We start from the raw sequence: 12,408 nt of genomic DNA, 5'->3' as shown, positions 1-12,408 counted from the left end.
AATTCTTTATGATTATTATTTTCAAGCACAGATATAAAGTAGTCAATAAAGTCGATATATTCGTGATTTGATGCTTGCAGGAACAGATATCTGTGTCCGATACTTAAGGCAACGGATATCCGTGACCAAACCTTACAGTACCGGACGTATACATGATCAAGGCTTATAATAACGAATGTCGAGGGAGTGTATGACGTTAATGAAGGACGGTATAACAAATTAATAAATTAAATAGTTTTAAATGGTATATTATATTTACCAACTTCTTTATATTAACATGTAACGTATAAATAATATTTACGTACTCAACTCTTACACATTAAGTGCATCTGCAGAGTACACAGCGATATTACTGTATTCGATGGCTTGCGCCACATTTTTGGGCACTGGTCATGGAACTAATACCAGCAAAAATCACGCATGATGCAACATTTTACGTCTTCTTTGATGGAATCTAGAAGCGACCTACAAATCCACGATCCGTTCTGTAATGGAAACCGTTCAGAGCTGGTATCGAATATCGAATCATTAAACTAAAACAGATAAATAAACTCAATTAACATTGATAATCGTCGCTTAATTACATGTCCAGTCATTTAAATAAAAAATGGGAGTAACATGAAACTCACCGCCAACCAGACGCTAATTGTGTTGCTAATAGAGTCTCTTCTGATACTAGAAGTCGGACTGACGCGGGATTCCTCCTTCATGCTCTGCTGGTGCTCCAAGACATTTATAATTTTTCTTTTCTCAGAATCACTTGCTGCTTTCTCCATCAAAAATTTATCTTTCAACGATTCAATCTCTCTTTTAAGCTCTTTTACCTCTTCACTGTGAGATTTCTCAAGATGTTTTATTTTCAGGATCAATTTACCAATTTTCCCAACAAGTTTTGTATTTTCTAATTTTGATTGCTCGCGCAGCTCCTCCATTTTCAACCTCTCCGACTCGGATCGCTTAATCTGAGACTCCAACACGGCTATTCTAGACCATATTGTCCAACTTTGTTTGCAATTCATCAATGGTGTCTGACAGAATTTTCTCTTGTTTCATAAAGCTGTTTATTTTATACGTCAGATACGCATGGAGCTGTTCAAGCTGTTGAAGCAGAGATTTTTTTGACAAGCGACACCGAGTCTGAAAGCTCTTCGCTTCTGGCCTCTGCAGTCTCCGGAGGTTTTAACAGGTTGTTGTTCTCCTGTTTCAATCCTTCTACTTTCTCAACGTGGCTTTCTTCCTCTTGACGCAATTTGACTTTCAAATCTTGAACCTAAGCCGACAACCGACACGACTCTCCAGCGCTATCGAATACTTGCTTCAGTTCTTCAGCAGCACTGAAATTCAATTTAGTTTCCGCCAATTCAACTTTAGCCACGTCGAGACTCGTTTTGTAGGCATTCATTTTATGCGTCGTGTTATCCAACTTCTCTTGCAACCACAAAACTTCTTTCTCCTGTTTCTTAACTTTAGCAATGAGGGTGTGAACTGCCTCTATTTGATTTCTTTCCACCTCCTCCTTGGCATTAAGCAACCTTTTTAACCGATCTAATTCCGAACTCTGCTCTTCAAACTCGCTTCTATTTCCTTGTCTTTGGCTAGCAATTTTGTAATAATATTGGAGTGATGTAGCTGCTGTTTGCTCAACTTTTCGCCCTCTTCTCTCAACTGTTTGATTATCTCACCTTTTTCCGCGTTGAATGATGAAGACAAGTCTGATAATTCCTTCTTCAGACTCTCGACCTCGTCTTTGAGCAAATCGCACTCTCTGATTGTCTGCTGGAATTTTTTCTCCACCACTGACATGCGTTGCGTGTAATCGTCGGCTATTAAATTAACATCCTGATTCTGATGAGTAAATCCATATTCATTCGACTCACGTCAATTAACTTGGACTCCCGTACTTCCAGTATCTCTACTGATTCTTGAAACCGTTTTCTTAATTTGTCTATCTCATTGATACCATCGTCAGATTCAATACTTATTTCATTGAGCTGACGACTGTGATCTCTGGTTTTCAATGTTTTTGTTAAAAGATCTCCACTTTTACAGGAATGGAGATTCGCTGGAGATTCGCCGCGATCGCGTGGAACTCGGCTCGCTATTTGGACTGAAATAAAGTTAAATTATTATTTAAATAACTAACTATGGCACTTTTTAAATACTTTAAAGCAGATTATTTGAAATAAATTTCTAATTCAATTAAATCATTAAAAGCGTATGGTAATGCATCTGATACTAGGTCTAAGTTTGCGAGATCAATTTTATACTGGCAAAATAATTATATTTTTATCCTGGATTGAAAAACTAGTCCTCAGTCTCGGTGTGCACGTTCTTCGAATTTATTGAAAATATTATTTCATTTCTTTATTTACATTTGACTAATTGTTTTATTGATTATATTTAGACATATCAAATTAGGTTATCTACTTACTTAACATTAGTATTCATTATTAATTTAAAAAAATCCAAGAAGCATTTGATTTTTCTATTTCCCAGCAAGTGTTAATCATCACATTTAATTTTAAGTACTAATGATTGCAGTTATGTTTATTTACATAGAATCGTTTTTACCAACTTGATAATTTTAAATTACTTTAAAAAAGAAAATAAATGATCAATAGATATCAAAAAATATAATTAAACTAAAATTTATGACAATCTAATTCTTTTCCATAACTTTACTGGTAAATTATTATAAATTTTAACTTTGTAGGTGTTCATTATAAAATTATCCGTGACTGTAACTTTAACGCACGAGCATATGGTTAGAGGCACGGAAAATCTGCTGAGGCAATGACGTGTTGTCCGTGTCTCCATTACAGTCACGGATAAAATTCCTTTGAATGTCTTTTTTATGCAATTGCAGCCACGGATATTTCTAGGGATATCATTGCAGTCACGGAAATTTTCACACTGGGGAGAAAATATATCCGTGTCTGCAATTAGAGGCACGGATAAAAAAATCGCTCCAAATCGTCCATTTTTCTCAATTTACAGGCACGGATATTATCCGTGACTGGTGTCAATAGCAGCACCGCATTACCTCAGTCGACTTTCCGTGCCTCTAACCATATGTTCGCGCGTTAATGTTGTAGTCACGGATAATTTTATAACAAACATCTACAAAGTTATAATTTATAATACCTAATATCCCTGTAGAATTTTTATGAAAAAATTCACTATAAACATTAACGACGATTGATCAGCGTTGCAAGGCATGGGAAAGAATTAGATTGTCAAAAATTTTAGTTTAATTATATTTTTTGATATCTATTGATCATTTATTTCTTTTTTTAAGGTAATTTTAAAATTATCAAGTTGGTAAAAAAGATTCTATATAAAATAAACATAACTGCAGTCATTAGTACTTAAAATTAAATGGGGTGATTAAACACTTGCTGGGGAAGCCTAATTTGATATGTCTTAATACAATCAATAAAACAACTAGTCAAATGTAGATAAAGAAATAAAATATTTTCAATAAATTCAAAGAACGTGCCCACCGAGGCTGAGGACCAGTTTTTCAATCCAGGATAAAATACATATATATAAATATATATATATATATATCATTTATGTGTTACTTAGAGCTCTCTGAGCTTAAAGAGATAACTTTTTTATGCTTTTGAGCTCTTTGAGCTCAAAAGTCTGATAAACGTTTGATAAAACACAATTTTCCAAATTTTTAAACCGCAATAACTTTTGAATAAATGAACCGATTTGCACGCGGTTGGCGGCGATCGACGTGGTTTTTTTATGTTAAGAGCTGATTAGTTTTTGGAATTGATCGGTAGAGCCGTTAAAAAGTTATTCCAAAAAATGTCTAAAATGTCGGAGTTATGTTGAAAAAACATTTGTTCCCCAATATTTCGTTGAGGATCTCTCGAACCAATCAACCGATTTTTACGTTCTAGGCGGCGATCGACGCAGTTTTTAAGCTCTGAAAATTATTCTATTTTATCGAAAACGATTCGATAAGAAAGTCGGTTATGTGAAAAAAACACTTTTTTTCGGTTTTTTTTTCGTTCACGATATCTCTCGAACGAATCAACCGATTTTGATCGGATTAGCGGTGATCAACGTGGTTTTTCAAGGTTAAGGGCGGATTAGTTTTTGGAGTTAATCGATTGAGCCGTTTCAAAGTTATTCCAAAAAAACCACTTTCAAAAATGATTGTTTTCTTATTTTTTTTGAGATTGTCCAAAATTTCTCAAAATCTATCGGTCCAGATCGGTTCAAATTCTCAGGAAATCTAAGTTTAAGGGAACTCTTTAGAACGCCGTTTGGCTGGTTCCGATCGGTTTAGTCGTTCAAAAGTTATAAGCGAATCACATAGTCACACCCCCCCCCCACACACACACACACACACACACATCCATTCGGGCTGATGCACTGGAAACTCAAGAATCATGGAGAAAAGCTGGACCAATATACCGACTGAGTGCCCTACGAGTAGCTAGTGCCTTCCGCACTATATCAGAAGAAGCAGTGTGCGTCATTGCTGGAACCCTACCTCTTAGAGTACTAGCAGAGGAAAGACGGGCCCTTCACCAACGAAAAAGGTCAACTGCACTGAGCCCTGAAGAACTTAGAATTGAAGAACGGCAAAGAGCATAGGCCGATGGCAACTACAATGGGATGCTGCAGAGAAGGGTAGGTGGACGCACCGTCTCATACCTCGGATCGACATTTGGCTTAACCGGAATCACGGTGAGGTCAATTACTATCTTACGCAGATGTTGACGGGACATGGGTGTTTTCGAGAATATCTACACCGTTTTAAGCACGATGACTCTTCGGAGTGCCCGTCCTGCCTAGGAGTTTCTGAAGATGCGGAGCACGTCTTCTTTGTATGTCCTCGTTTCGATCCACTAGTGGAAGCAATGTTGTCATCAGAAGCTGCCTGGAACGCTACCAACACGTTTGCAACAGAAGTCCTCACAGACTTGCATTCCACCGAAAGAAGAAGAGCAAATAGCAGAAGATAGAAGGAAGGTAGTTAACACCTTAGCCACCAGAAGGAAGAGCAGTAGCTAGATCCTCCCTTCACGAAGTAATGCCTGACGGCGGTTTCCATGAGGGATTAGAGGAAAGAAGGAAAAGGGGTTTAGGGTTTGGTGGGTAGGGGCGTTAGTGTCGAGTTTTAGTATGACACTGCGTCGAATCGCCACATATCCAGGCCAAACAACTATGCCTAGAATCCGTAAAAAGGATTCCCCCCCCCCCTAAGGGGAAAAACAAAAAAAAGAAAAAAAAACACACACACACACACACACCCATACAGATATAGTGACAACCTCGCGGGGATAGTCAGGGAAGCTTCCTGTCACCTTCAAACGTCGAGATCTGATGAAAACTTTTTGCAGAACGGGATGAAAATAACTTCCCGATTTTTGAAAATCTTCGATTTTCTTCGCGGGAAGTTAAAAAAATTACTAAAATCGATCTCGCAAACTTAGACCTACTATCAGACGAATTACTATACGCTTTTAATGATTTAAATAAATTAAAAATTTATTTTAAATCATCTGCTTTAAAGTATTTAAAAAGTGCTATAGTTATTTAAATAATAATTTAACTTCATTTCAGCCCAAATGGCGAGTCGAGCTCAACGCAATCGCAGCAAAGTTAAGCGAATCTCCATTCCTGTAAAAGCGAAGATTTTTTAACTAAAACATTGAAAACCGGAGATCACAGTTGTGAGCTCAATGAAATATGTATTGGATCTAATTTTATTTAATAATATACAAGTAGTTCTGATGTAAATTCCCTCCCCCCCCCTCGCCCTCAGTAATTAATCCAACGAGCTAGCGGCAATAATAAGTAAGGTCTCGTAATTAAATGACAGAATTACTAACGTTACATAATTATTATAGCATCCTTAAAAAATATAAATATTTACCACAAATATAGAAAAAAACATTTTATAGATCTATACGATGTTCTGCGTCACTTTTTACATATACGGAGATAAAAAAGATTGAAATTCTCTTGCACATATGTAGATCGATGAAAGTAGATTAACCAAAATTTATAGGTCTTAGTGAGCGTGAGAAATATGGATCACCGTGTAAATCTATGTACGCACATGAAGTTTTTGATCCCCTTATATCTCAGTAGATCTAAGCAGATCAAAAAAATTTTGTATGAGGGTTATTTTATCAGTCTAATACGATTTATTATTTTTTCAAAAATTGATTAAATGCAACTTTTTTGAAATTTTTGATTTTAAATTTACTTTTGAGGAAAAATTTTCAGATGTCACCAATTAGTTGACCGATGTATAAAAAAGTTAATTAATCAATATTTTACAAGGGCTTTTTTTTTCTTAAGTATTAAAATAAAAAAATACCGCATTCAATCATTATAATAAAAAATTACGCAATTCATTGCGCAGTGATTATAGCTTTAAAAGAATATTCCGAGTTTGTTTACAACACGATCAGCCATAAAGCGGTCAAAAATAACTAGCACACAATTGGGAGGTGAGTGCATTTCATCATTAGTTTAGTGATATTTATCGGTATAACATAAAAAGTTTTAGTTTTATTATGTGAATTAAAGATCAGGTTCCAAATTTTATAGAAAAATACAGTAAAATTATCAGTTTTAATATTATTTTAAGACCGGTTAACTATTGGATCCGTCAGAAGTCTTACCCAGTAAAAAAAGACCATTCGGCCGCCGAAATGGAAGTAGATTTCATTATGAATAGAAAAAAAATATAACGTGAATTGTATACAAAACTAGGGTTTCTAGCTTCTCTGCAATCGACAAAAATATATATCGACGAAAAAATTTTAAAACCAGTGCAATAGCAGATTTCATGATTGGCATAGCGGAATAGGACATAATTTTAAGACTACACATATGATATGGTACTCAAATTAAAGCTTATTTAAGGAGCTTTCAAATAGATTTTACAGAATTTCAATAGGTTATCTCATTCAAAAGTTATTCAAGTAAGAGAGTGAAGAAATATGAATTTTTATGATTTTCAAAATTTTGAAATCCTGGTATTTCTAAATTACTTGACCGATTAAGCTCATCTTCGAACTTGACTTTGGTATTTATCTGTAAAAATTTTGCTTTTTGATTTTTAACAAAAATAACACGTGCCGGCGGCCAATTTAAGTTCATTTTTCAATAAAATTATAGTTTTTTGGAATATTTGTTACATTATTTAAATTTTGATAAAAAATCATGAAAATATGCTTATAGGAAATCAAATTCTCTACAAAAGGGTGTAACAGGGTAAATTACCCTTAATCGATCAGTCGCCAGAGATCGATAACTTTTCGACTAGCATTTGAGCGCATCGATCTTCGGGCCTAGAGAGAGAGCAGGAGGGGGTATTTTGGGGTCGTTATATAGACGAGCCATGCGTGGTGTAAGGGAGAAGTAGTAAAGTGTTGGAACGAGTAACATCAAGAAGTCCAAAGAAAGAAGCAAGTATCAACCATAGAGTTTCTTCAATCAAATTTACACCAGGTATTGGACTTTGGTAATGATGAGCCTTGGGGCCATATACCCGGCTCATCAAACACACTACTTCTCATTTTATTTATTCAAGTTTGGATAATTCAATTGTTTAATAATTTTGCTTAATAATAATTAATTATTTTAATCAATTTAATTTGTTAGCTTGTGACCAATTCCTCCTGGGGATTTTACACCCGAGGAATGTTCTAGACCTCCTGGGTTTAGGCCGTGAGTATCTAAATTGTTAATTCAGCTGGTTAATGATTATTAACATCTTAAGATTGGCTAAATTAAATTTATCTTTTGATTAATCAAATTTAATTAATTTCTGAACATCGAGAATTATTCCAATCAGCAATTCACGACTGGTCAAGCTTCGGTACCCGAGGTCAAGCTTAGTACGCTGTAACGAACAACGGAGTCTATTTTGAGCGCGCAAATTCCTTGAGAATTTTGTGACGCAGTGAATTTACAATATTAACAACTGGACTATTATTATAAATTATAACAATTGAATTATCATTTATTAATATTATTTGTTACAAAAAAAAATATTATTTATTTAATATAATTTATTGAGAATCGGCTACTGAGTTTCGACGCAATTGAGATCGAATTAACCGTGGATAATTTTTCGTGAATTTATTTTATATTGAGACAAATTGTTTTATTAATTATTTATAAATCGAAAAATTCCACGTGGTTATTTATATATTAAACTATGGAAGACTAAAATTATTATTGGAAAATTAAGTATTGAGAAAATTGCGACGAAATTAGAAATTGAAATAACCGCGGATGATTTTCGGAATTTATTTTTACATCGATATAAAATTGTTGTTAATTTATTATCCAGTCGACAATAACAATAATAATAATTGTCTAGTCGGAAATTTCACGCGGTTGAATCTTATATTGAAATTGAAGCCTGTGAAAATTATAATAAGTAAAATTTAATACCATTATTCCGGTAGAAATTGTTATAAAACTATTTATTGTGTGGATTACGTCCGAGAAGTTTAGTTAATTTTATAGAGAATATTCTGAGGATTATACGATGTACTGAGTATTAAACTCGTGGTTATTTTGAAATAAGTTTAGGCGTCGATTTTTGAGTCGGAAATTTTAAGTAGTAATTATTAATTGTGAAAATTGTTTACGATTTTAATCTCGAGCTAATGACTGAAGAAATTTTAGTGATAAAATCAACGTTGTAAATTTTTGGAGTTAATTTTGTAAAATTTTAATTAGTCAAAAGTAAAGTAGAGTTGGTGTGTGTGGAGAAGAGTGGGTTGTGAGTGGGTGAGTGCTACCAGCGTTCCTTCGCATACGATTAGTCTCTTTGCGAGGTGTTTCGCTGGCGTAGAAGCCGTTGTATAGACGCCAAGTGGGGTACAGCGGTAGTAAGGTAGAAACCACAGCATAGTCGCTCCATAAGAGGGTACTGTGGGATTAAGTAAATTTTTTTGTAAGCTCGCGGGAGGACATCGGTCTGCGTTTAGTCACTGGGTCGACTACTTTCGTGAGCCGAATTAAAAGCCGTTGTATAGACGCCAAGTGGGGTACAGCGGTAGTAAGGTAGCAACCACAGTATAGTCGCTCCATAAGGGGGTACTGTGGGATTAAGTAAATTTTTTGTAAGCTCGCGGGAGGACATCGGTCTACGTTTAGTCACTGGGTCGACTACTTTCGTGAGCCGCGTTAACGAGCCTTTGCATACGATCAGTCTCTTTGCGGGGTGACAAAGCGGTAGCATGGAGTTGAGGAGAGTAGTAATAAGTTGTAGCATTAAGTGAGTTAGTTGTAAGTGAGTGTGTGTACGTGCAAGCGCACGAGTTGTTAAATTCTTTGTTAATAAATTTTGGTACCGTTGTTAAATAAAAATTTATTCATTTTCAGAACCACCTTCCCCAACTCTCTCTTCCCTGTAGATTGATAGAATCAGCTCTGGTATCCGGTTCCAGGAACCGAGAAAATAATCCTGGTAGCGCCCTGGTAAATCTTAGAGTCAATTGTTGAATATATTGTTGTTGTTAAATTTTACTAAGGTCCAAATGACCGGGAATTAAACCACCCGTTACACTGGCGCCCTAACATTGAAAAACCCAAAGAGAGAGAGGGAAGGCCGGAAATAAATAAATTTTTATTTAATAATTAAAATTTAAAAATTAAATAAATAATATCAGTCATTAGCTATTTTTAGTTTGGGGAAAAAGTTACTTGAGTTTAGAGTATAGTGAAGCTTAAGTTTATTGAATTTTATCAAAAAATATTTTTTAAGTATTTATCTTCTTCTTAATTCTATTGAAATTTATAATTAAACCGTGTAACGGGTGGTTTAATTCCCGCTCATTTGGCCCTTAGTAAAATTTAACAACAACAATATATTCAACAATTGACTCTAAGATTTACCAGGGCGCCACCAGGATTATTTTCTCGGTTCCTGGAACCGGATACCAGAGCTGATTCTATTAATCTACAGGGAAGAGAGAGTTGGGGAAGGTGGTTCTGAAAATGAATAAATTTTTATTTAACAACGGTACCAAAATTTATTAACAAAGAATTTAATAACTCGTGCGCTTGCACGTACACACACTCACTTACAACTAACTCACTTAATGCTACAACTTATTACTACTCTCCTCAACTCCACGCTACCGCTTTGTCACCCCGCAAAGAGACTAATCGTATGCAAAGGCTCGTTAACTCGGCTCACGAAAGTAGTCGACCCAGTGACTAAACGTAGACCGATGTCCTCCCGCGAGCTTACAAAAAATTTACTTAATCCCACAGTACCCTCTTATGGAGCGACTATACTGTGGTTGCTACCTTACTACCGCTGTACCCCACTTGGCGTCTATACAACGGCTTCTAATTCGGCTCACGAAAGTAGTCGACCCAGTGACTAAACGTAGACAGATGTCCTCCCGCGAGCTTACGAAAAAATTTACTTAATCCCACAGTACCCTCTTATGGAGCGACTATACTGTGGTTTCTACCTTACTACCGCTGTACCCCACTTGGCGTCTATACAACGGCTTCTAATTCGGCTCACGAAAGTAGTCGACCCAGTGACTAAACGTAGACCGATGTCCTCCCGCGAGCTTACAAAAAATTGCTTAATCCCACAGTACCCTCTTATGGAGCGACTATACCGTGGTTTCTACCTTACTACCGCTGTACCCCACTTGGCGTCTATACAACGGCTTCTACGCCAGCGAAACACCTCGCAAAGAGACTAATCGTATGCGAAGGAACGCTGGTAGCACTCACCCACTCACAACCCACTCTTCTCCACACACACTGACTCTACTTTACTTTTGACTAATTAAAATTTTACAAAATTAACTCCAAAATTTACAACGTTAATTTTCACTAAAATTGTTCAGTCATTAGCTTACAATAAAACCATGAATTATTCATCACGAATTAACAAAATTTACTTCTTAAAATTCCGGCTTAAAACCGACGCTTCTTTTATTCCAAATTTAACACGAGCTTAACTCTGCGCATTAACTTAAATTCTTTCGAAGAACATTCTTTATAAAATTAACTAAATTTTTACTCGGACGTAATCCACACAATAAATAGTTTTATAACAATTTCTACCGGAACAATGATATTAACCTATTGACAATTTTCCAGTACACGACTTCAATATATAAGACAACCCAAGTAGAAATTGGCAATAAAATTAGATAATTAATCAGTAATTTCTCGATATACAAATTATTTGCCGAAAGTTTATCTACGGGTACATCAGTCTTATCTGCTCCGAAATTTAGTAAATTAATTCTCAATAATTAATAACACGTGGAATAATTATTTTCTAGTAATTTGAGAATGACGATTGGATAATTAATAATTCGCCTCGGTGTAAAATAATTACAGAAAATTATCCACGACGTTCAATTACTAAGTGCGTCGCAGTTTTCTCAATGATTCAATTTCCGGTAATTAAAATTGTTTCCAATAAATAATTAAGTAATTTTCAATAAATGATAAAAATATAAATCAATAAAAAATGATTAATGTAAAAATAATTAATTACGTGGTAATTCAATTGCTATAAATTATAAAATAGTCCACGTATTGATTTTATAAATTTACTGCGTCATCAAATTCTCAAGGAATTTGCGCGCTCAAAAAATGGACGACGTTGTTCGTTACAGCGTACTAAACTCGACCTCGGGTACCGAAGCTTGACCAGTCGTGAGTTGCTGATTGGAATAATTCTCGATGTTCAGAAATTAATTAAATTTGATTAATCAAAAGATGAATTTAATTTAGCCAATCTTAAGATGTTAATAATTATTAACCAGCTGAATTAACAATTTAGATACTCACGACCTAAACCCAGGAGGTCTAGAACATTCCTCGGGTGTAAAATCCCCAGGAGGAATTGTTCACAAGCTAACAAATTAAATTGATTAAAATAATTAATTATTATTAAGCAAAATTATTAAACAATTGAATTATCTAAACTTGAATAAATAAAATGAGAAGTAGTGTGTTTGATGAGCCGGGTATATGGCCCCAAGGCTCATCATTACCAAAGTCCAATACCTGGTGTAAATTTGGTTGAAGAAACTCTATGGTTGATACTCGCTTCCTTCTTTGGACTTCTTGATGTTACTCGTTCCAACACTTTACTACTTCTCCGGACACCACGCATGGCTCGTCTATATAACGACCCCAAAAATACTCCCTCCTGCTCTCTCTCTAGGCCCGAAGATCGATGCGCTCAAATGCTAGTCGAAAAGTTATCGATCTCTGGCGACTTATCGATTAAGGGTAATTTACCCTGTTACAACCGGAAGTGTCATCAATACCCAATAGCTTGTGGTAGCATAGCCTACGTGTCACAGCTATTCAGGGGATTAAAAATTTACATTAACAAAGACAACATACCCAATAGCTGTGGTA

At 35.4% G+C, this 12,408-nt stretch overlaps 1 pseudogene; it reads right to left on the bottom strand.

Annotated features, from left to right (window-relative positions):
• Positions 1–232: 232 nt before the first annotated feature.
• Positions 233–12,157, bottom strand: LOC123274096 (annotated as a pseudogene).
• Between the last annotated feature and the right edge of the window lie 251 nt (positions 12,158–12,408).

The sequence above is a fragment of the Cotesia glomerata genome, unplaced genomic scaffold (assembly GCF_020080835.1).
Source record: "Cotesia glomerata isolate CgM1 unplaced genomic scaffold, MPM_Cglom_v2.3 scaffold_22, whole genome shotgun sequence".
NCBI classification, from domain to species: domain Eukaryota; kingdom Metazoa; phylum Arthropoda; class Insecta; order Hymenoptera; family Braconidae; genus Cotesia; species Cotesia glomerata.
Note: the sequence above shows the minus strand (reverse complement) of the source record. Positions and strands in the feature narration are given on the sequence as shown.